The 24,251-nt window shown below is 45.1% G+C and overlaps 1 protein-coding gene across 1 annotated transcript in view; it reads left to right on the top strand.

The window, feature by feature from the left end:
- The window catches only part of LOC124789367 (GTP-binding protein Di-Ras1), a 394,418-nt gene that overhangs the window by 211,113 nt on the left and 159,054 nt on the right, over positions 1 to 24,251 (top strand). The window lies entirely within an intron of this gene.

Raw genomic sequence — 24,251 nt, 5'->3', positions numbered from 1 at the left:
GGAACTGTCGATGATATGCCTCGCTCAGGCCGCCCAAGGGCTACTACTGCGGTGGATGGCCGCTACCTACGGATTATGGCTCGGAGGAATCCTGACAGCAACGCCATCATGTTGAATAACGCTTTTAGTGCAGCCATACAGGACGTCGTCTTACGATTCAAATTGTGCGCAAAGGCTGCATGATGCGCAACTTCGCTCTCGATGTCCATGACGAGGTCCATCTTTGCAACAACGACATCATGCAGCGCGGTACAGATGGGCCCAACAACATGCCGAATGGACTGTTCGGGAATAGCAACACGTTCTCTTCACCGATGGGTTTCGCATATCCCTTCTACCACACAATTGTCGGAGACGTGTTTGGAGGCAACCCGGTTAGGCTGAACGCCTTAGACACACTGTCCAGCGAGTGCAGCAAGATGGAGATTCCCTGATGTTTTAGGGTGGCATTATGTGGGGTCGACGTACGCAACTGGAAGGCGCCGCACCGGCTGTACGATACGTGAATGCCATCCTCCGACTGATAGTGCAACCATATCGACAGCATATTGTAGAGGCATTCGTCTTCATGGACAACAATTCGCGCCCCCCCCCCCCCCCATCGTGCACATCTCGTGAATGACTTCCTTCAGGATAACGACATCGCTCGACTAGATTGGCCAGCATGTTCTCCAGACGCGAACCCTATCGACAATGCATGGGATAGATTGAAAATGGTTGATAAGGACGATGTGGCCCATCAACCACTCTGAGGGATCTACGCCGAATCGCTGTTGAGGAGTGGGACAATCTGGACCAATACTGCCTTGATGAACTTGTGGATAGTATGCCATGTCGAATACAGGCATGCATTAATGCAAGAGGACATGCTACTGGGTATTAGAGGTATCCGTTTGTACCGCAATGTGGACCACCAGCTCTGAAGGTCTCTCTGTATGGTGGTACAACATGCAATGTCATGAGCAATAAAAAGGGCGAAAATGATGTTTATGTTGATCTCTATTCCATTTTTATGTACAGGTTCCGGAACTCTCGGAACCGAGGTGATGCAAAACTTTTTTGGTGTGTGTATTCACATCCAGTCTCTGTACCAATCGTCAATCATCTCCAATTGCTGCTATCCAAATATTACCAATATACACCTCTTTGCGTGGCCTAATCTCTTTTATCGTATTCTTATGACCTCTTTGTCAAGTACGTGTTGGTGGTGGCATAACGGTGCCAGAATCTTAGTTGAATACAATTTCTTTAAATTTATCCAGTAGCATTTCGTGAGAAATACACCATATTTTTTTGAACAGGATGTACCAACATAATACGACGTTAGCAGTGTCATAGAGCTTCCAACACTATCTACTTGATCATTTACACTGATGGGGCTACTTTGCAGGTTATCATAAACAGTCATATAATGTGATTTATGTGTAATAGTGTTCTATAAACCACTTTCTTTGTGGATGAATCACATCTCTCTCAGCCCAGAATCTGCTTTTGCTTTCATGTGGCCATTTCACTTCGGATCGCTCCTGATGTTTACTCCTAGGTATTTTACAAAAATGGTTCAAATGGCTCTGAGCGCTATGGGACTTAACATCTTAGGTCATAAGTCCCCTACAAGTTAGAACTACTTAAACCTAACTAACCTAAGGACATCACACACACCAATGCCCGAGGCAGGATTCGAACCTGCGATCGTAGTAGTCCCGCGGTTCCGGACTGTAGCGCCTAGACCGCACGGCCATCGCGGCCGGCTCAGTTTTACTCTATTGATTTTCTTCAGTAACTACGAACTGCTACACTATGTGATCAAAAGTATCCGGAAACCCCCTAAAACATACGTTTTTCATATTAGGGGGATTGTGCTGCCAGGTACCCCATATCAGCGACCTCAGTAGTCATTAGACATGGCGAGAGAGCAGAATGGGACGCTCCACGGAATTCACGGACTTCGAACGTGGTCAGGTGATTGGGTGTCACTTGTATCCTATACGCGAGAGCTCCACATTCCTGAACATCCCTAGGTCCACTTTTTCCGATGTGATAGTGAAGTGGAAACGTGAAGGGATACGCACAGCACAAAAGCGTACAGGCCGACCTCGTCTGTCGACTGACAGAGACAGCAGACAGCTGAAGAGGGTCGTAATGTGCAATAGCCAGACATCTATCCAGACCATCACACAGAAATTCCAAACTGCATCAGGATCCACTGTAAGTACTATGACAGGCGGGAAGCGAGAAAACTTGGATTTCATGCTCGAGCGGCTGCTCATAAGCCACACATCTTGCCGGTAAATGCCAAACGACGCCTCGCTTGGTGTAAGGAGCGTAAACATTGGGCGATTGAACAGTGGAAAAACGTTGTATGGAGTGACGAATCGCGGTACGCAATGTGGCGATCCAATGGCAGGTTGTGAGTATTGAGAATGCCCGGTGAACGTCATCTGCCAGCGTGTGTAGTCCCAACAGTAAAATTCGGACGCGGTAGTGTTATAATGCGGTCATGTTTTTCTTAGAGGGGGGTTTGCATCCTTTGTTGTTTTGCGTGGCACTATCACATCACAGGCCTACATTGATGTTTTAAGCTCATTCTTGGTACCCACTGTTGAAGAGCAATTCGCGGATGGCGATTGCATCTTTCAACACGATCGAGCATTCATGATTCATGATGCACGGCCAGTGGCGGAGTGGTTACACTATAATAACATCCCTGTAATGGACTGGTCTGCACGGAGTCCTGATCGGAATCCTACAGAACACCTTTGCGTTGTTTTGGAACGGCGACTTCGTGTCAGGCCTCACCGACCGACATCGATACCTCTCCTTAGTGCAGCACTCCGTGAAGACTGGGCTGCCATTCCCCCAGAAACCTTCCAGCACCTGATTGTAGGGGTGGGCCAACACCATATTGAACTCCAGCACGACCGATGGAGGGCGCCACGAACTTGTAAGTCATTTTCAGCCAGGTGTCCAGATACTTTTGACCACATCGTGTACCTTTCTGACAGGAAATCACGAATCCAGTCTCACAACTGAGACGATATTCCATAGGCACACCATTTGATTAGAACCCGCTTATGAGAAAGTTTCGTGTTTTTTAGCGTCAGGTTGTATCCGAGAAATGTGTGAAACCGATTTTTATATCGAAATATAGAAATCTCTGCGCAGGGTAACAGAACTACTTGAAAATTTGGTATTGATTAGAACCCGCTTATGAGAAAGTTTCGTGTTCCTTAGTGTCAGGTTGTATCCGAGAAATGTGTGAAACCGATTTTTATATCGAAATATGGAAATCTCAGCGCAGGGTAACAGAACTACTTGAAAATTTGGTATTGAACGGAAATAATGTGGAGCTCACGCCACACGATACAAAATCCGGACTAGCCGGTACATCAAACAATTCGTCTGCGAGAAAGCAATCCGTTTTCAATGAAATTTACATACACTATCTGACAGTAGAACAAAATGATTGAGATTAAAATGTTGGATCTGAATATTGATAATCTTTATCTTTAATCTTGCAAACAATCACTGCATCAGAACTGACATTGTAATTACACAGCAAACGGACATAAAAATGATCTGACTTTCTGGTAAAAAATGCACGACAATTCACAAGATAGCACTTCACTGGTATTAAGCCTATGAACTGATATATTATTTTCACAGATACACTCTGACAGTCATTGTATCCTACAGTGGATGAGATGTATGATGGTAATTAAATTTATTGGCCTACCTGTGCGCACAGAACGCTCGTGAGCTCTGCAACCTGTGACTATTGGCATAGTGATGAGGCAGTCAAAAATCAGGGTTCATCTTCCGTACTTCCGATGCAATTCAAGACAGTATCTTACCAATTTTCACAGAATGCTTCTCAGTACACACCTCGCGTTGTAAAATGCGAGTATGCAAACACAGTCATGAAAGTAGAAATGAAAATGGGGAACTAATCTTAACGACTGATAAACTTCAAGTTTGTTTCATTAAGCCATGACAACACTACAACTTTTCATAAAGCTCTCCGCCCACACAAGTTAGTAAAACATTTCCTACAACTTTCCTGTGTAAAATTACCTTCCCTGACATTTGTTTCAAATATAAGACAAAACCATATGTTGCATTATAAAATTTCTACAGCGGACTTCAACCATATGCAATGTTCTAACAATAAGAAACTAAAATGTTACAAATATAAGAAAAACTGAATTACCCTAAAAGTTGGCTTTTGTCATTCTTCCATTAATGTCATCTCGGTATCCTCCCTCAAAACGTATTATTACAAAATCGTTTTCAAATAATGCTGCCTCCACTACACGGCAGGCCTGTTTCCATCCTTTTCAAACCGAGTGCATTGCCAGACTATCCAACACACGCAGCTGCTACTCTCCGACTTTGCTCAACATGTCTGGTCTCAAACACACTCTTACAAAAAATTGTGGTTATATCGATACTACTGAGGTCAAGTGTATTTATGAAATTCGCAACTTCATTCATATTTATGGCCAAAACTTACTGAAAATGGTGGTGGCAAATAGGACAGCTCCCTTTTGAACGGTATCGAAAACCATCTGTGTGTGATGTCCTTAGGTTAGTTGGGTTTAAGTAGTTCTAAGTTCTAGGGGACTGATGACCTAAGATGTTAAGTCCCATAGTGCTCAGAGCCATTTGAACCAGGTAAAACTGAAATGATATCTATCGTTCCCCAAGGGAGTTTTATAGGACCTCTTCTGTTTCTAATCTATAAAAACGACTCAGGAAACACTCTGAGCAGTTCTGTCACGTTGCTTGCAGATGATGCTGTCATTTGCCGTCTAGTAAAGTCATCAGGAGAGCAACCAACTGCAAAATGATTTAGACAAGATGTATGTACTATGCGAGAAGTGGCAATTGACTCTAAATAATGAAAATTTTCAGTTTGTCCACGTGAGTAATATAGGAAATCCCAGTTTTCGTTTACACGATGAATGACACAAAACTAAAAGCTGGCAGTTCGACTAAAGACATAGGGATAACAATAATGAACGACTTCAACTGGAAAGATCACATAGATAATGTTGCGAGGAAAACGAACCAAAGACCGCTTTTTATTGGCAGGACACTTAGCAAATGCCACAAACTGAACAAAAAGTCTTTTAAACAGGAGCACACTCACCCTTTTTGTTCACCGATAGGAGAATTTTCCTGTCGATCGCTTCCTCTTGCTGATACAGTAGGGCCTGTCACTCGCATGAAAAAAAACTTTATGGGTCAGTCAAATTTTGATAGTTTACTTATGCGAAATTTAAATAACGAAAAACTAATTTTACGCCTCAGATTTTTGCATTTGCTTCAGTACTACAACATGGAGTTTCCAGAAGCCTTCTGATGATGGAGATGCCTAACAGCATATTTCTCCGTCCTACTTTATAACTACGTTATTGCTTCATACCGGATGATGGAGATACCTAACAGCATATTTCTCCGTCATAAGTAACTTTATAGCTACGTTATTGCTTCATACCGGAGTTTACGTATACAAATAGGGTAACTTTTAACCTCTGTATCTTGGGAACGGATGAAGATGTCAAAAAATTTACATCTTTGTCCGTCATCGGAATCTTAGGAATATTTCGCAGAAATTACAGCCATTTGCTGTGCGTAGGTGTCTTGAAATCCGCGGTTCGGTTTTGGTGTTCAAGCAACCATGTTTTTGAGTGTTCCTTGCTTAGTGGATAATGATTTTTGAAAACGGGAAGATGGCACTTCTAGATACTCGTAAATGCCTAGACAATATACCGGTAAAATTAGTGCGATTTACTGCTGCTAGTTATTTAGATATCCGCTACCAACTGCAAAAAAGTAGTGAATAAGGCTTTTCCTGGGTTTTCTCAGAGAGCGCCAATGAACTAAAACGTGTCTCCATAAGTTCTTTAAGACGCACCGGAGACCATATCTAATGCAGAAAGAACCAACCGATTTGCTCCATTTCCCTAAGCTGGAGGGCGTGTTTAATATTTAAAAACTGACTTTGTACTATAAGATAGATATGGCAAGATCAACCTTCTGTTGGGTGTGCAAAAGGTCCCTGAGCTGTGGTAAAAATTGCTGTTTTGAAGAGCGCGCCGCAGCGTGTAGTGTGAAGCAGTCGCCGTCCGTTTCTGGCGGTGGCGCCGCTGTGGCATTCACAACTTTGGTGTCTCCCTCTGGTGGGAAAGGGAAAAGGTTGCCTGTTCAAGTGCATTTAAGGGGCACTATGAGCTCGCCAGTCATTCAGTCTAGGTCAGTCTCTCGTCCGCATTTGTTAGGCTGTTAGTGTCTGTCGTTCGGATCAACCGTTAAAGCTGGCAAAATGAGAGTCTTTCCACTCCGCCAGTAAGAGAATTCAGCGTGTGGTCACCTGGTCGGGGCTTAGTTCCCGCATCTGAGTCTGCGCGTTAGGCCGCCAGTCTGCTCGAATTTGCTCAGGCAATGGTCATTGGCGGTTGGATCGATCGGTTGGTCGGTCGCGCACTGAGACACAAGATGACTTGTCCGTCTTCAGCGTCGGCGTATGTGAGGTCGCCACGTGAGTCCAGTGGTCGCGCAGTATAGCGAGAGATAGTGGCTTCGCGGTCGACACGAGAGCAACAGGAGTCAAACCACGACATCAGTCTGGCCGGTGCGAGCTGCGACGCCGTGAGACGGGAAATCGGCGCGCCTGTTGAAGCGGCTGGCAGTGGACGGTTCGGGACAGCGATTTGGGGGTGTTGCGCCAGGTCTTCTCGAGGAATCGTAGTTTATTAGAAGTGATTGGTGATATGTTGTTCGATTTGCTCTTGTTAAATTCTACTTGTTTTCTTGGTGAGGTCACCAGCCGTTTTGCTTTGGGGTCGTCCCATCATTCTTCTCCGTTTGCTCACCCGCGGGAAGGTGATTGTTTATAAATTGGATTGTCCGTTTCTCCCTCGTGGAGTAGGGGCGGGTTAGGGCAACCTGCAGTTCGGGTTGTTCGGTAATCTACCTATCAATCTACTGTACGTTAGTAGCTGCCTCATGTTTGTCAGATTTGGTGTGTTAACGAATTTATTGCTTGGAGTGTAACGGCCTAATACCTGAAATATGTTTTGATCTTTGGAAACATTGATATTATTGCCGATGATCTTGAGAGGCGGTATCTGTGTACTGTAGAGTATCGTAACTATTGTTTGGACAACCTTGTAGAATTTTATGTAAGATTGCATTTCATGGGCTTTTATTTAAATGATCGCTTTAGTATATAAAGTTGCCACCCTTTCAGCGAAAGACTTTTCTTAGAAGTTAAAATCAAGTTGCACTTTCGCTGGCAAGGTTAATATTTTAATTGTTAGTGTTTTGTACCATTTCCATCCCTCCTAAAGGGGGTGCATAGTTTGTGTGCTTGTATAAATTGTTAAAACTCTTAGTTTAAAGTAATCTGGTATGTTGCAGATTTGCACGAGTGTAGTCTTTCAGAGGCTGTTGTGAGCGGTCGTAACTAAGGCCGTGTCAAAAGGGAGCGGCAAGGTTCTCTGCCCGAAAGCTCATACAGTCAAAACTTGTTTCTTTCTGCTCTGAATAAATTGTAACTTTGATATTTAGAGGGTGCTTTCTGATTATAATTTTAAATCTCTTTCTTTTAAGAAAATATTTTTAGGCACTATTAAAGTTAATAAAATTCCCATTTGTTAAAAGAATTTGGTTATGATTTCATCAGTTACTCCCTGGCAACTACCTCCATACTTACATAGTGTAATTAAATGTGTTAGTGTTCTTGATGAATCGCTAGTAAATAAAATAAATTCTTAAGAATATTCTTTGAAAATAAATCACGGTTCAGTCCCTAGTCCGAGGGCTATCCACAACTTTTGCCTCAACCTTTGATTCAACAGTAGAACTCGAGGTATGAGTCCCGGAAAAAATCACGTTTTGAGACGTGGTGTTTTGGAACTTGCTGTCGAATGCGTGCCGACATTCTCGTGCTCACCACTGTAGTAGACTCCAACCACAGCCCAGACTATGGAAATACTGGTCCATCACCTTTAGGCTGGAGGAAAACCACTGTCCCACAGTTCCCAGAACCGGCTCTGGCGGCCACAATAGCAGAAAGGACAAGGCCGAGGAACTAGATGTAGTCGGGCGATGCTGGCAAAGTAGACCATATTTGCAGCGACGGCGCGCAGCGACGTAAAGGGGACGCGAATCGAATGAATGAAACGGAGCCGTGCGGCGACGCGGCGCCGCGCCGCCTGGCTGGGCCCGACCCGCCTCGGCAAATCCGAGCTTTATCTGCGGCAGCGGGCGGCGGCCGGCGGGCGGCGGGCGGCGGGCGGCGGGCGGCGGCTCAGCCGTTCCATCGGCGTCCATCGATCGTGTCAACACGCACGATAGCTTCCCGCTCCAGCGCCCGCCAACAGGCCACTTGCGGGGTGTGGCCGCAGGGGGGGGGGGGGGGGGGGCGAGTGGTGGGGGAGGAGGGGCCGGTACCCGACCATCCCCTCCCCCGCCCCATCACACAGCTCGACACTCGCACGTATACATACGTGAGAGAGGCGCTCCTATTGTGCAGACGCCGGTCGCGCTTTGCCAGAGAACAGGGCTGGCGCAATCTCTTCCTGTGCGCCACATGCATACAACATCCGAGGAATCTGTTGTGCGACTAATAAGAGAATGGCCCAATCGGAAGTATCAAAACATACTTTGAAAATTTTCATGCAAGAAGAATACTCCGAAAGAAATACATTTCTATATTTTAGCTGCAATGGATCACTGCGTCTGTTTTCTAAAAAAGAAAATGTCGGAGCTACTCAGTTTTGTCGCACGAAGATCCGCTTACAACAGCAGTTTGTGCATCCCTTCCTGTCCGGCGTGCTAACCGGCGAATAAGCAGACGCAGCCCTACTAAGAGGATGTAGCGCCGCTTAGCGCCAAGTCCAAAGTGCAGGTGAATTTTGAGCAATTTTTTTTTTTTAGTCATAAGTCTTCTGACCTGTGCGTAACTTTTCACCTCAGAGCAGCAACTGCAACCTGCATCCTCAATTATTTGTAGAAAGTATCCCAGTCTCTGCTCGAAAATGGTTCAAATGGCTCTGAGCACTATGGGACTTAACATCTGAGGTCACCAGTCCCCTAGAACTTAGAACTACTTAAACCTAACTAACCCAAATACATCACACACATTCATGCCCGAGGCAGGATACGAACCTCCGGCCGCAGCGGTCGCGCGGTTCCAGACTGAAGCGCCTAGAAACGCCCGGCCACAGTGGCCGGCCGAGTCTCTCTCTTCCTCTACAGTTTTTACTCTCTACAGCTCCCTCTAGTAACATGGAAGTTATTCCCCGATGTCTCAACAGATGTCCTATCATACTGTCCCTTCTTCTTGTCACTGTTTACTATATATTCCCTTCCTCGCAGATTCTCCATAGAACCTCTCCATTCCTTACCATATCAGTCCATCTAAATTTCAAATTCTTCGATTATATTAGAACAAATAAGCCCTCGGTCACAAAGTCAAAATTGACCAGGTTTCGACGCTACTATGAGCGTCGTCTTCAGAATTAAACTAACTGTTTTAAAACATAATAGGTATATAAGACATTAATAAACCAAAGTGAGTACTGACTGGAAAGAGATCCAGTACTTAAGTGCTGTTTCACCAAGACAACGCACCCGCACATCGAGCTAACGTTACGCAACAGTTTCTTCGTGATAACAACTTTGAAGTGATTTCTCATGCTCCCTACTCACCTGACCTGGCTCCTAGTGACTTTTGGCTTTTTCCAACAATGAAAGACACTCTCCGTGGCCGCACATTCACCAGACGTGCTGCTATTGCCTCAGCGATTTTCCAGTGTTCAAAACAGACTCCTAAAGAAGCCTTCGCCGCTGCCATGGAATCATGGCGTCAGCGTTGTGAAAAATGTGTACGTCTACAGGGCGATTACGTCGAGAAGTAACGCCAGTTTCATCGATTTCGGGTGAGTAGTTAATTAGAAAAAAAATCGGAGGCCTTAGAACTTGAATGCACCTCGTACAATGCTGTGTTCCAACCGTACATTCTCAAAAATTTCTTATTCAAATTAAGACCTGTGTTTGACACTAGTAGATTTGTCTCGGACAGGAATGCACATTTTGCCATTGTTAGGCTACTTTTTGTAACCTTTTTGTATCCTCCTTGCTCCGTCTATCGTGTCTTATTTTGCGGCCTAGATAGCAGACTTCCTTAACTTCATCTACTTCGATACCAACCGTTACCATAAGTTTCTCGCTCTTCTAATTTCTGCTACTTCTCACAAGTTTTGTCTTTCTTAGATTTACTTTACACCCATATTCTGTACTCATCAGACAGTTCATTCCATTCAACGCGTCCTGTAATTCTTTTTCACCATCACTCAGGGTAGCAATGTCATCAGCGAAACTTATCATTGGTATCCTTTCGCCTTCAATTTTAATCCCACTATTGAATCTTCTTTCATTTCCATCATTGCTTCTTCGACGTATGGAATCAACAACCGGGGCGAAACACTACATCCCCGTATTACAAGCTTTATAATATGTGCACTTCGTTCTTGACCTTCCACTCTTATTGTTCCTTCTTGATTACTGTACAAATTATATATTACCCATCTTTTCCTATAGCTTACCCGTATTTTTCTCAAGATTTCGAACATATTGCACCAATTTACAATGTCAAACGCTTTTTTGAGAGCCTACACATCCTATGAACGTATCTTGCTTTTTCTTTAGGCTTGTTTCCATCCTCAACTGCAACGTCGGAACTGGTGCCTTTACCTTTCCTAAAGCCAAACTGACTGTCGACAAACATATCCTTAATTTTCTTTACCATTCTTCTGTATAATAATCTTGTCAGCAACATGGGTGCATGAGCTGTTAATCCGATTGCGCGATAACCTCGCACTTGTTGGCTTTTGCAATCTTGGGAAGTGTGTGGATGATGTTTTTCCGAAAGCCAAGAAACCGGTCTATACATTCTAACCACCTACGTGAATAGTTGTTTTGTTGCCACATCTCCAAATGCTTTCAGAATTTTCGATGGAATGTTATCTGTCCATTCTGCATTGTTTGATTTTAAGTCTTCCAAAGCTCTCCTAAATTCTGATTCTACCAATGGATCAGCTACCTCTTCCTTATCGACACCTGCTTCTTCTTCTATCATAGAGACCCTCAATCTACTCTCTCCACCTGTCCGCTCTCCTCTCTGCATTTAGAACTGGAATTCACATTGCACTTTTATTTTATGTCACTGCCCCTGCTTTTAATTTCACCGAAAGTTGTTTTGACTTTTCTGTATGCTGAGTCTGTCCTTCAGACAATTATTTCTTTCTCGCTTTCTTCGCATTTTTCATGTCGCAGTTTCGCCTTACCTTCTCTGCACTTTGTTTTGTTCCTAATGGTTCAAATGGCTCTGAGCACTATGGGACTTACTTTCTGAGGTCATCAGTCCCGTAGAACTTCGAACTACTTAAACCTAACTAACCTAAGGACATCACACACATCCATGCCCGAGGCAGGATTCGAACCTGCGACCGTAGCGCCTAGAACCGCTCGGCCACCCAGTCCTAAATGACTTGTATTTCTATATTCCTGAATTTCCCTGAGTATTTCCTTCTTTCGTCGTTCAACTAAAATATTTCTCTTGTTAACCATGGTTTCTTTGCAGATACCTTGTACCTTGTACCTAAGTTTTTCTCTCGAACGTCTGTAAATACCTTTTTAGAGATGTCTATTCCTCTTCAAATGAACTGCCTACTAAACTATTCACTATCGCAATATCTACATAAATGAACTGCCTACTGAACTATTCACTATCGCAATATCTACATCCACAGAGGACTTCAAGTGTATTTCTTCATTCCTCAGTACTTTCATCTCCCACTTCTTTGTACATTGGTTTCTCCTGACTAATCTCTTAAATTTCAGCCTACTCTTCATCACTACTAAATTGTGATCTGAGTCCATATCTGCTTCTGGGTGTGCCTTACGATCCAATATCTGATTGTGAAATCTCTGCCTCACCATGATGTAATCTAAGTAAAATCTTCCTATATCTCCTGGCCTTTTCCAAGTATACAGTATTTCCTCGTTAAGCACTTTAACCATACAAAAAATGTCTCAAATCATAATGTTTTTGGATGATCTGCAATTAATATCGACAACTAAACTGTTGCAGCGATGTAATTGTTACACAAATGACTAGCAGAAGAGAGAAAATCAAGGCAGTGTTTGATGTTACGCTACAGATGACTTCCGTCAAACGCGTTTTTAATTTCCCGACATTAAATGTTTTATAACAACGCTTGTAGCCCAGTTTTTATTATTATTTTTGAATTATGTACATTTTGCTAAACATGAAAAGTTCCTTCTTTGTTCCCTGTAGTTGTCACGAAAATTTGCAATGGCTATTGGACGACGAAAATAAAAATTTTCATGTTCTAACAAATTTCGGGCTTGAGCTGGTCTTCGTTTAATTCGCTGCAAAATATTTCGACTAGGCATCTGCCAGTCTTCTTGAGGTGACTCGTCGACGACTGACATAGGCTTTTTTTCCTTTGTTGTATTTTCAGTGCCCCATTCTGGGTGGGCTGGCAACAGCATAGGTGCTGCTCTTCAGCCAAGAGACATTACAAGTAGACAGGAAGACATTTAAAACAATGTAAAGAAGAAAACATGGCGGAACATAGAAGAAAAGGCGGAACGTAAGAAAAGAAAGCATACAAAAATCGGTGATGTAAAACGGAGGTAAACATCTAAAAAAAAGTAGTTTACACAAAAAACACACACTGTGAGGATTAAAAGGCACCAGGCAAAGTACGGCCAGAGCATAAAAAGTCGCAGAACGATTAGAACAGCCACTCGATGGGTGGCATAGCACGGAACAATCAGCAGTGGACAGCAAACTATATACAGGTCGAGCACGCAACAAAAAACCACATCACTTGATGACACCATATAACCGCACCGAACACAACACTAAACGCAGCACACTTGATGAATAAAAACCTGGGGGGAGCAGCTAGGGATGGGGGAAAAGGGAAAGGGAGGCGAGAAGGAGGGGAGAGAAAGGGGGATGAGGTGGGAGGCACGCCGAAGGGAACTGGGGAGGGAAGGACAGAAGAGGAAAACAGCTGAGGAGGGGGTGCAGAGACTCCGGGGGGAAGAAGGAAAATCTGCTCTGGGAGGAGGAGGTGAAAGGAAAGGGGAGCCCTGGAGAGGGATGAGAACAAGGCCAGGCTACAGTTGGTAGGAAGGGTAGATGTCACAGAGAAGTTCCAGATCCAGGAGGAGCAGGTGCTGGAAATCGCCCTGATGAAGGAAATGGAGGGTGTGGAGGTGGAGAGAGGGAGGAATACAGCGATAGATGTGCGGCAATGAGGGGGGGGGCGCTGGAGAAGAAGGAGGAAACCAGGGAGTGGGGGGATCAAGCCTGCAGACAGTGTAAAGGATGTGGAGATGTTGGAGGGAAGGTGGAAGTGTGGGAAGGGGATAAGGTCATACAGAAGTCAGGTGGGGGAAGGAAGGCAGATACGGAAGGCAAGGTGGAGCATCTGGCAATCTAGGGTTTGGAAGGCCTTATAAAAGTGGGGGTGGGGGGGGCAGAGATCCAGACAACGTTGGCATAACACAGGATAGGATGGATAAGGAATTTGTAGGTGTGGAGGATGGTGGACGAATGCAATCCTTATGTCCAGCCAAATAAGAGTTTCAGGAGGCGGAGGTGGGAATGGGCTTTCTGCTGGATGGTCCGGAGATGAGGGGTTGGTAAGGTGAGGCGAAGGTATCTCAGGGTGGAAAGTTAACTGGATGGGACGACCATAAATGGTTAGGTGGAAATCATGGAGACTGAAGGAGCAGGTGGTGCGTCCTATGATGATTGCCTGGATTTTGGAGGGGTTGATACGAAGGAACCACTGGTTACACCAAGTGGTGGACTGGTCAAGTTGGGTTTGGAGGGTGCATTGCGGCGATTGAAGGGTAGGATACAGAGACAGGAAGGCCGTGTCATCAGTATATTGGATGAGGTGGATAAGTGGGGGTGGCTTGAGGATATCTGCAGTGTACAGGAGATAGAGGAGAGGAGAGAGAATGGAGCCCTGGGGGACGCCAGCAGTGGGATAAAAGATGCAGGAGTTGGTGCCGTGGAGGACGGCATGAAAGGAAGGAATCGACCAGACGGACTAAACTGATAGGCAGGGTGAAGGTTTGGAGTTTAAAGAAGATACCGAGATGACATACACGGTCGTAGGTATTTTGGAGGTCGAGGGAAACAAAAATGGCGGAGCAACGTGAGTTAAGTTTGAGGGCGAGAAGATGGACAAGGTTAAGGAGTTGGTCTTCGGTAGAGTAGGAGGGTCAGAAGCCACACTGGGTAAGGGGAGGAGGTGGTGTTGATTGAGGTGGTAATGGATACAATGGGAGAGGATTGATTCAGAGACCTTACTGAAGATAGAGGTGAGGCAGATGGGACGATAGGGAGAGGCCACAGAAGTGGGTTTGTTGGGTTTGAGAAATAAGAGGATGCAGGAAGTCTTCCACAGGTCAGGGTACAAGCTGGTGGAGAGGATGACAGTGTATAAATTGGCAATGACAGTCAGGAAGGAGAAGGGGCATACTCTGAGGTGGCAGTAGGAGACACAGTCGTGACCAGGGGCCGTGTTGCATTTTGACTGGAGGATAAGTTTAATGTCTTGTGCTGTGATTGGAGTGTTTATATTGAATGGGGACAGCAGACTGCAGACTGGGAGCAAGTGGAGCGACCAAGGTATCGGCGCGTTCCACGATGGTGGGGAAAAGGAATAATCAAGGGGGGGGGGGGAGTCATCAGGAATGGAGAAGACCTGTGAAAGGTGGGAAGCGAAGGGGGTGGTCGTTATGGAGAAGGGGGCAATGGGGTGCAGAATGGAAGGCAGACCAGTACTTGGAGGAGTTTATAGGGAAGGTGGAGTTGAGTCATGTACAGGTCTGGCGCCAGTCCCCGCGTTTCTTTGCTGTAATGAGGATCCAAACGTGTTGCTGCATTTGCTGGTGGCGTTGGAGTGTGTCCCTGTCACGAGTGTGCTGAAAGGAGCGATACAGGTGGCCGGATTTGCGGAGGAGGAGGGCAGCCCGCGGATGGAGAGTGGGATAGCGGGGGTCGATGGTTTTAGTAGGAACATGGGCCTCTGCACCATCAGTAATGGCCTAATGGCCTTCTGAAGGAAGGACGAGGCGTGGATGATGTCGTCAGGATGGTGATAGGATGGCTTTCGACCTGGGTGGTAATGGATTCCTGGTAGTCATCTCAGTTGGCGCAACGGTAGTCATGGACTACCTAGGGAGGGGGTGCAGGGTGGAGAGCTGGAGGTGCATGGTGAGCAGACATTATGGTGAGAAGGATGGGGAGATGGTCGCTTCCTGTGGGGTCAAGGCCGTCGATGGCGATATGCCCAAGGAGGTTGGCAGAAGCAGCGACAACATCGGCAGTGTTGTTGCTTTTGGGACGGATGTGCTGGGGAAGGGGATCAAGGTCACCATGGATCGTGAGGAGGAACTGATGCCACCGCCGAAGGGCGGCAGGGGAGCGGATATAGATTTGCTTCGTTCCGCCATATATAGCACGATGCAGATATCCGCGCATGCGTCAAAATTCAAGTAGACAGACAGACCACACTTCACGGCTGCAGCGCCCTCGCTGGTAGACCCACGGATCCCAGCTGTCACCTGTGTTACCGCACCCCGCGACCGTTAAAGCACTGTCGTCTTCGATTAGAACAAATCATGGAGATGAAGGGGTTCCACTCACTGTCCAACTGGTAGCCGCTACCCCCTTCATCAGATTTGCCGCCTGGTGTATTTCCACGGATTGTTGAGCAATGGAGTCCCAAAAAGATGTTGCTGTGGTCAGGATCATAGTTCTATCATATTTCATTGAATGTCCAATGGAAGTACAGTGTTCAGCAATAGCGGACTTGCTTGGTTGCAAAAGTCAACCGCAGCATTAATGTTCAGTGCAGCGTTCTTCCACGATGCGTGTGTTCTGTCCTCTGTAAGCTTTACCACACTGACAAGATATTTTGCAAATTCCGCCCTTCCGCAATAAAACGTCGTCCTTCACCGATCCCAAACGGTCTGCAATCTTAGATGATAGTCGGAAAATCTATTTCGTCTGAAATTTACAAAATATTCTTACTATTTTAAACGAAATGTTGACCACAAACGGAAGAAAAGGCAATGATTTTGACAGCGTGTTCTTTTCTTTGTTCACTCCCTGACTCTTTTTTTCAACTGACAGTGCCGTGTTGATCTGCTGGGAGGGATATCCATTTCTTCTGAATTCTGTCTTTCGGTCGGCGAACTTTTTAGGCAAACTATCTAGATCCGAGACATTGTGAGCCCTGTGTACGAGTGTTTTAAGCATGCTCATAGTTTGTGATGGGTAATGACAGTTGGACGCTTGCAAATACAAATCCGTATGAGTGTACGTACGGCAAACTGAATGCCCCAGGGAGCCATCATTCTTTCGTCAAAGCAAGTCATTCAAGAAAGGCGGATAACCACCTTTCTCTATTTCCATAGTCAACCGATTGTTGTTATGAATGGAGTTGAGGTGATGGAGAAACTCCTCAAATAAATCTTCTCCATGGGTCACACTATGAAAGTATCGTCCGAATACCTCTCAAATAAACTTTTTTTAGGGTAGCTGATTCAGGCGCTCTCTCCTCAAAATAATTAATTAAAGTTTTGGCCAGCAAGCAAGTCCACTACTGTCGAACACTGTATTTCCACTGGACATTCACTGGAGTTAGATCTGATGAACCGTGGTAGCGGCTACCATTTGTACAGTGCATGGAACTCCATCATCTCCACGATTTGTTCTAACCGAAGACGACAGGTGCGTCAATGGCTGCATCGAGCGGTAACACAGAGGACAGCTGGGTTCCGTGGTTCCACCAGCGAAGGCGCTGCCGCCGTGAAGTGTGGTCTGTCTGTCAAGTTGAATTTTGACTCATGCGCGGAAACTCGCAGTGTGCTATATACGGAAGGACGGAGCAAGTCTTTGTCAGTCTTCGATGGCTCACCTGAAGGTGTCTAGCAGGTGCCCAGTCGAAACACCGTGTAATGAATTAAACGACAACTGGCTGCAAGCCCGAAATTAGTTTGAACATTCTACTCACCGAGAAAATTTTAAAATTCAAACATTTTCTTTAGACCTGATACAAGAAAAATTAATATATTCGGGTACGTCACACAAATTGCTATTTTTATTTAGGATGAACGGGAATGGGGTAAGAAATGGTTATGGTCATTGTTCTGCACAATGTGCTTCACACCAGGCGTATTTGATCAAATTCTTGAAATGTGGTGATGCAAGCTGACAATGCAGGAATAACTGAAGTTTAACAATTCTGCTCCGCATATAAACCTGAAATGACAAAGAGTTGTCGGAAATTACACTGTTCAAAAGTTTTCTGGAAAATGCTTTACAATATTGAAAATTTTTTTGTAGAATGTCTGAGTCACACTACTAGTCCCGGGTGGAATCCGAATTTATATATATATATATATATATATATATATATATATATATATATATATATATATAGGGTGAGTCACCTAACGTTACCGCTGGATATATTTCGTAAACCACATCAAATACTGACGAACCGATTCCACAGACCGAACGTGAGGAGAGGGGCTAGTGTAATTGTTTAATACAAACCATACGGAAGTATGTTTTTTAACACAAACCAACGTTTTTTTAAATGGAACCACGTTAGTTTTGTTAGCACATCTGAACATATAAACAAATACGTAATCAGTGCCGTTTGTTGCATTGTAAAATGTTAATTACATCCGGAGATATTGTAACCTAAAGTTGACGCTTGAAACCTCCGACGTTCAGTTGCGTGTTGTAACAAACACGGGCCACGGGCGAGCAGCATCTGCAGGGGCATGTTTACGATGACGACCGTGTTTACGAGTGTGGCTGTAGTGCACTGTTGTGGTTTGGTCTAGCTGTCGCAGTGTCCGCATGTAGCGCTTGCTGCTATTGTTATTCTGCATTCGTCTCCGCACGCAGACCAACTGTAGTACACCGTGCTACCAGACGTCTGTGATAGTGTAGTGTTGTAGGAACTGTGACCATGGTGTATTCGAACTCTGAAAAGGCGGAGATGATACTCATCTATGGCGAGTGTCGACGAAATGCAGCTGCAGCCTGCAGGGTGTATGCAGAACGGTACTCGGACAGAGAGCATCCAACGTGCCGCAAATTGCAAAACATCTACCGCCAACTGTATGCAACAGGTATGGTCGTAGCACGCAAACGGGTCCGTAACAGGCCCGTCACAGGAGAAGCGGGTGCAGTTGGTGTGTTAGCTGCTGTTGCCATGAACCCTCACATGAGTACACGGGACATTGCGAGAGCCGGTGGACTGAGTCAAAGTAGTGTCATGCGCATGTTGCATCGTCACCGCTTTCACTCGTTTCATGTGTCGCTACATCAGCAATTACATGGTGATGACTTTAATCATCGAGTGCAATTCTGTCAATGGGCATTAACAGAGAATGCGTTGCAGTTCTACCTGTTTACCGATGAAGCGGGTTTCACAAACCACGGGGCAGTGAATCTACGGAACATGCATTACTGGTCCGTGGGCAATCCTCGCTGGCTCAGACAGGTAGAGCGACAGCGACCGTGGACTGTAAATGTATGGTGCGGAATCATTGGCGACCACCTCATTGGTCCTCACTTCATTGCAGGGGCCCAAACAGCTGCAACATACATCGCGTTTCTACAGAATGATCTGCCAACGTTGCTCGAAAATGTCCCACCGGAAACGCGTCGACGTATGTGGTATCAGCATGATGGTGCACCTGCACATTCCGCAATTAACAACAGGCTGACCCTTGACAGGATGTTCGACGGGCGTTTCATAGGGCGTGGAGGATGCATAAATTGGCCAGCCCGTTCTCCTGATCTTACACCTCTGGACTTCTTTCTGTGGGGTACGTTAAAGGAGAATGTGTACCGTGATGTGCCTACAACCCCAGAGGATATGAAACAACGTATTGTGTCGGCCTGCGTCGACATTACACCAGATGTACTGCGGCGTGTACTACATTCATTACGCCAGAGATTGCAATTGTGTGCAGCAAATGATGGCCACCACATTGAAAATCTATTGGCCTGACATGTCGGGACACACTCTATTCCACTCCGTCATTGAAAACGGAAACCACGTGTGTACGTGTACCTCACCCCTCATGGTAATGTACATGTGCGTCAGTGAAAAAGACCAATAAAAAGGTGTTAGCATGTGCACGTAATGTGCTGTTCCAGTCTCTTCTGTACCTAAGGTCCATCACCGTTCCCTCTGGATCTCTACGTAATTCGGTGCTCTCCGATACACACGATCGAACAGCGGAGGAGTGGTACTCAAGCGTCAACTTTAGGTTACAATATCTCCGGATGTAATTAACATTTTACAATGCAACAAACGGCACTGATTACGTATTTGTTTATATTTTCAGATATGCTAACAAAATTAACGGGGTTCCATTTAAAAAAACGTAGGTTTGTGTTAAAAAACATACTTCCGTGCATTTTTTTATGGTTTGTATTAACCAATTACACTAGCCACTCTCCTCACGTTCGGTCTGTGGAATCGATTCGTCAGTATTTGATGTGGTTTACGAAATATATCCAGCGGTAATGTTAGGTGACTCACCCTGTATATACAGGGTGTTACAAAAAGGTACGGCCAAACTTTCAGGAAACATTCCTCACACACAAAGAAAGAAAATATGTTATGTGGACATATGTCCGGAAACGCTTACTTTCCATGTTAGAGCTCATTTTATTACTTCTCTTCAATCATGGAATGGAAACACACAGCAACAGAACGTACCAGCGTGACTTCAAACACTTTGTTACAGGAAATGTTCAAAATGTCCTCCGTTAACGAGGATACATGCATCCACCCTCCGTCGCATGGAATCCCTGATGCGCTGATGCAGCCCTGGAGAATGGCGTATTGTATCACAGCCGCCCACAATACGAGCACGAAGAGTCTCTACATTTGGTACCGGGGTTGCGTAGACAAGAGTTTTCAAATGCCGCCATAAATGAAAGTCAAGAGGGTTGAGGTCAGAAGAGCGTGGAGGCCATGGAATTGGTCCGCCTCTACCAACCCATCGGTCACCGAATCTGTTGTTGAGAAGCGTACGAACACTTCGACTGAAATGTGCAGGAGCTCCATCGTGCATGAACCACATGTTGTGTCGTACTTGTAAAGGCACATGTTCTAGCAGCACAGGTAGAGTATCCCGTATGAAACCATGATAACGTGCTTCACTGAGCGTAGTTGGATGAACATGGGGTCCAATCAAGACATCACCAACAATGCCTGCCCAAACGTTCACATAAAATCTGTGTTGATGTCGTGATTGCACAATTGCGTGCGGATTCTCGTCAGCCCACACATGTTGATTGTGAAAATTTACAATTTGATCACGTTGGAATTTAGCCTCATCCGTAAAGAGAACATTTGCACTGAAATGAGGATTGACACATTGTTGGATGAACCATTGGCAGAAGTGTACCCGTGGAGGCCAATCAGCTGCTGATAGTGCCTGCCACGCTGTACATGATACGGAAACAACTGGTTCTCCCGTAGCACTCTCCATACAGTGACATGGTCAACGTTACCTTGTACAGCAGCAACTTCTCTGACGCTGACATTAGGGTTATCGTCAGCTGCACGAAGAATTGCCTCGTCCATTGCAGGTGTCCTCGTCGTTCTAGATCTTCCCCAGTCGCGAGTCATAGGCTGGAATGTTCCGTGCTCCCTAAGACGCCGATCAATTGCTTCGAACGTCTTCCTGTCGGGACACCTTCGTTCTGGAAATCTGTCTCGATACAAACGTACCTCGCCACGGCTATTGCCCCGTGCTAATCCATACATCAAATGGGCATCTGCCAACTCCACACTTGTAAACATTGCACTGACTGCAAAACCACGTTCGTGATGAACACTAACCTGTTGATGCTACATACTGATGTGCTTGATGCTAGTACTATAGAGCAACGGTCGCATGTCAACACAAGCACCGAAGTCAACGAAGTACAGTACATACTGACGAAACTAAAATGAACTCTAACATGGAAATTAAGCGTTTCCGGACACATGCCCACAGAACATCTTTCTTTATTTGTGTGTGAGGAATGTTTCCTGAAAGTTTGGCCGTACCTTTTCGTAACACCCTGTATATATATATATGACAGAGGTGTCGTTTCCAGGCCAAGAGTCCAACAAAAGCAATGCATTATTTTGTGTTTCGGATGTAGCACTGAACATTATTCTCTCCCGCTTCTCAAGATTTTGCTGCGTCGAGTTCAAAATTTTTTTAAGTAAACACTCTTCTTTGTTTTTGGTCTTAATTCGCTTTTATGTACCTGAACACAGAAGCAAAGCTGCACAAACATTAATTGACAGGTACTCTCCAGTGGCATTGTTGTATACACATGTGTCGCAGCAATCAACTAATGCACAAGCGACTCTGTATTTCTTCATAAACCGCTGTTTGCATGAAACCTTACTGATCGGCTATACTCATTCCATTTTACAGGACAAGAATAAGCATCGTCTTACGCCAGCTACGTATTTCTCTGTTCTATTACTGACGTCTCTACACTTTCACTTGAGGTAAATGTCTTAATTTTGTGATTTCCATTTCCACACAATTTCCTGAATTTGTTTAACCAGGTCGAAGAAGCCTGGAAGTCAGCAACGTTCATCTTACTTCCAATTCACTGGCGTCAAGTCTCGTGAATCTCCGTCGGTAAGGGTGCATTCACTCTCACGACCCATTGTAAGAGTTTCGAATAGTTTTTCTTTCACACTTTTAAGAGTTTCATTTTGACGCATATTTTGTACTTCATGTAAATCTGTCTTCCATTTATACCATTCATATTCAGATTTTAAGTAACGAAATTGCATTTGCACACCACTTACCTTCAAGAGTTTTCTCCCTCCTTCGTTTAACGAAAAAATTTTCAGTCTTTTGTTGCCACTTAAAGCTATTACTGTACATGTGTTCTGTGGGCTTGGAAGCTATTCAGTTTTTGTTCTGGACTTGAATTAGCACAACAATCGTCGTTCAAACCATGGTCTGAGTAATTTACCGTTTCAGTTAATGTTTCCACGATTTTTAACTAATGGCCGACGTCAATGGTAAGAATGTCCAAGAAACTAGTTAATAAATAACACATATGTAGGACTTCAGAAGAAGGTGATTTCTATTGCACAGAACGTTCTACATATTTCATTCTTGCAAGGTTTAAAACATTAAATGATTAACACATTACAATGAAATTCTGGAACCTGCACAAAGTCAGATGCTATTAACAGCATATACCAAGAAATCACAGAGAAAACTACTTCAATCATCATTGTTAGCACTTAGCGACACGACAAAGGCATCTACTAATTATTAGGAACATTAAATGAATTGCAAATTCGAGCAGTAGTAACTGCGAACAACTGTCAATGAAACAAATGACGGAAATTGAAATTCGCTTAACAAATTATAATTGCGTTGTGCCGTGTTAGCTGTTCACTCACGTGCCGTCGACCAGTGGCATGGTCCCGCCGTGTTGCGCAAGCACTCACTGCTACAGCTGTGGTAGGTGTCCTCCAGCTGCATGGCACTCTACGAATTTTTCAAATTTTAATATATTTTTTAAAATACTTCCAGTGGGTCTTAGCAGCTAAAATTCTGACATTGTATTTGATTCGGTGAATTCTTTCTGTATAAAAATATACAGGACAGTTTTCGACATGTCGGATTGGAAAGTTCCAAATTGAGACAACCCTGCGGCAACTCCTTAGGAGCATATCACCTCTTTGTTTCCGCAGAAATAACAGACCTATATTCGATTTCATCTCGAACAAGGATGGGTGGTTAGAATTACTTTTATCTCACAGGAAGAAGTGATTAAGACGCTGGATTTGTGTTCAGGAGGATCGAAGTTAAAATACACGTTCAACCATCTACACACATTAAAAAAACTTTGCATCACCTAGGTTCCGAGAGTTCCGGGACCTGTACAGAAAACTGGAATAGAGATTGCGTCATTTCCGCCCTTTTTATTGCTCATGAAAAGCATACATTGCATGTTGTACCACCATACAGCGAGACCTACAGAGGTGGTGGTCCAGATTGCTGTGCACACTAGTACTTCTAATACCCAGTAGCACGTCCTCTTGCAATGATACATGCCTGTATTCGTCGTGGCATACTATCCACAAGTTGATCAAGGCACTGTTGGTCCAGATTGTCCCAGTCCTCAATGGCGATTCGGCGTGGATCCCTCCGAGTGATTGGTGGGTCACGTCGTCCATAAACAGCCCTTTTCATTCTATCCCAGGCAGTTTCGATAGGGTTCACGTCTGGAGAACATGCTGGCCACTCTAGTCGAGCGATGCCGTTATCCTGAAGGAAGGCATTCACAAGATGTACACGATGGAGGCGCGAATCGTTGTCCATGAAGGCGAATGCCTCGCCAATATGCTGCCGATATGGTTGCACTATCGATCGGAGGATGGCATTCACGTATCGTACAGCCGTACCACCAGCGGCGTACGTCGGCCCCACATAATGGCACCCCAAAACAACAGGGAACCTCCACCTTGCTGACTTGCTGGACAGCGTGTCTAAGGCGTTCCGCCTATCCTAGTTGCCTCCAAACACGTCTCCGACGATTGTCTGGTTGAAGGAATATGCGACACTCATCAGTGAAGAGAGCGTGATGTTAATCTTGAGCGGACAATTCGGCATGTTGTGGGATCCATCGGTGAAGCGCTGCATGGTGTCGTGGTTGCAAAGATGGACCTCGCCACGGACGTCGGTAGTGAATTTGCACGTCAAGCAGCCTATTGCGCACAGTTTGAGTAGTAACACGACGTCCTGTGACTGCACGAAAAGCATTATTCAACATGGTGGCGTTGCTGTCAGGTTTCCTCCGAGCCATAATTCGTATGTAGCAGTCATCCACTGCAGTAGTAGCTCTTGGGCGGCCTGAGCGAGTCATGTCATTGACAGTTCCTGTCTCTCTGTATCTCCTCCATGTCCGAACATCGCTTTGGTTCACTCCGAGACGCTTGGACACTTCCCTTGTTGAGAGCCATTCCTAGCACAAAGTATCAATACGGACGCGATCGAACCGCGGTATTGACCGTCTACGCATGGTTGAACTACAGACACGAGCCCTGTGCCTC

This window comes from Schistocerca piceifrons, chromosome 3 (genome assembly GCF_021461385.2).
Source record: "Schistocerca piceifrons isolate TAMUIC-IGC-003096 chromosome 3, iqSchPice1.1, whole genome shotgun sequence".
NCBI classification, from domain to species: domain Eukaryota; kingdom Metazoa; phylum Arthropoda; class Insecta; order Orthoptera; family Acrididae; genus Schistocerca; species Schistocerca piceifrons.
The sequence above is the reverse complement of the archived record's forward strand: the minus strand, read 5'-3'. Positions and strand labels throughout refer to the sequence as shown.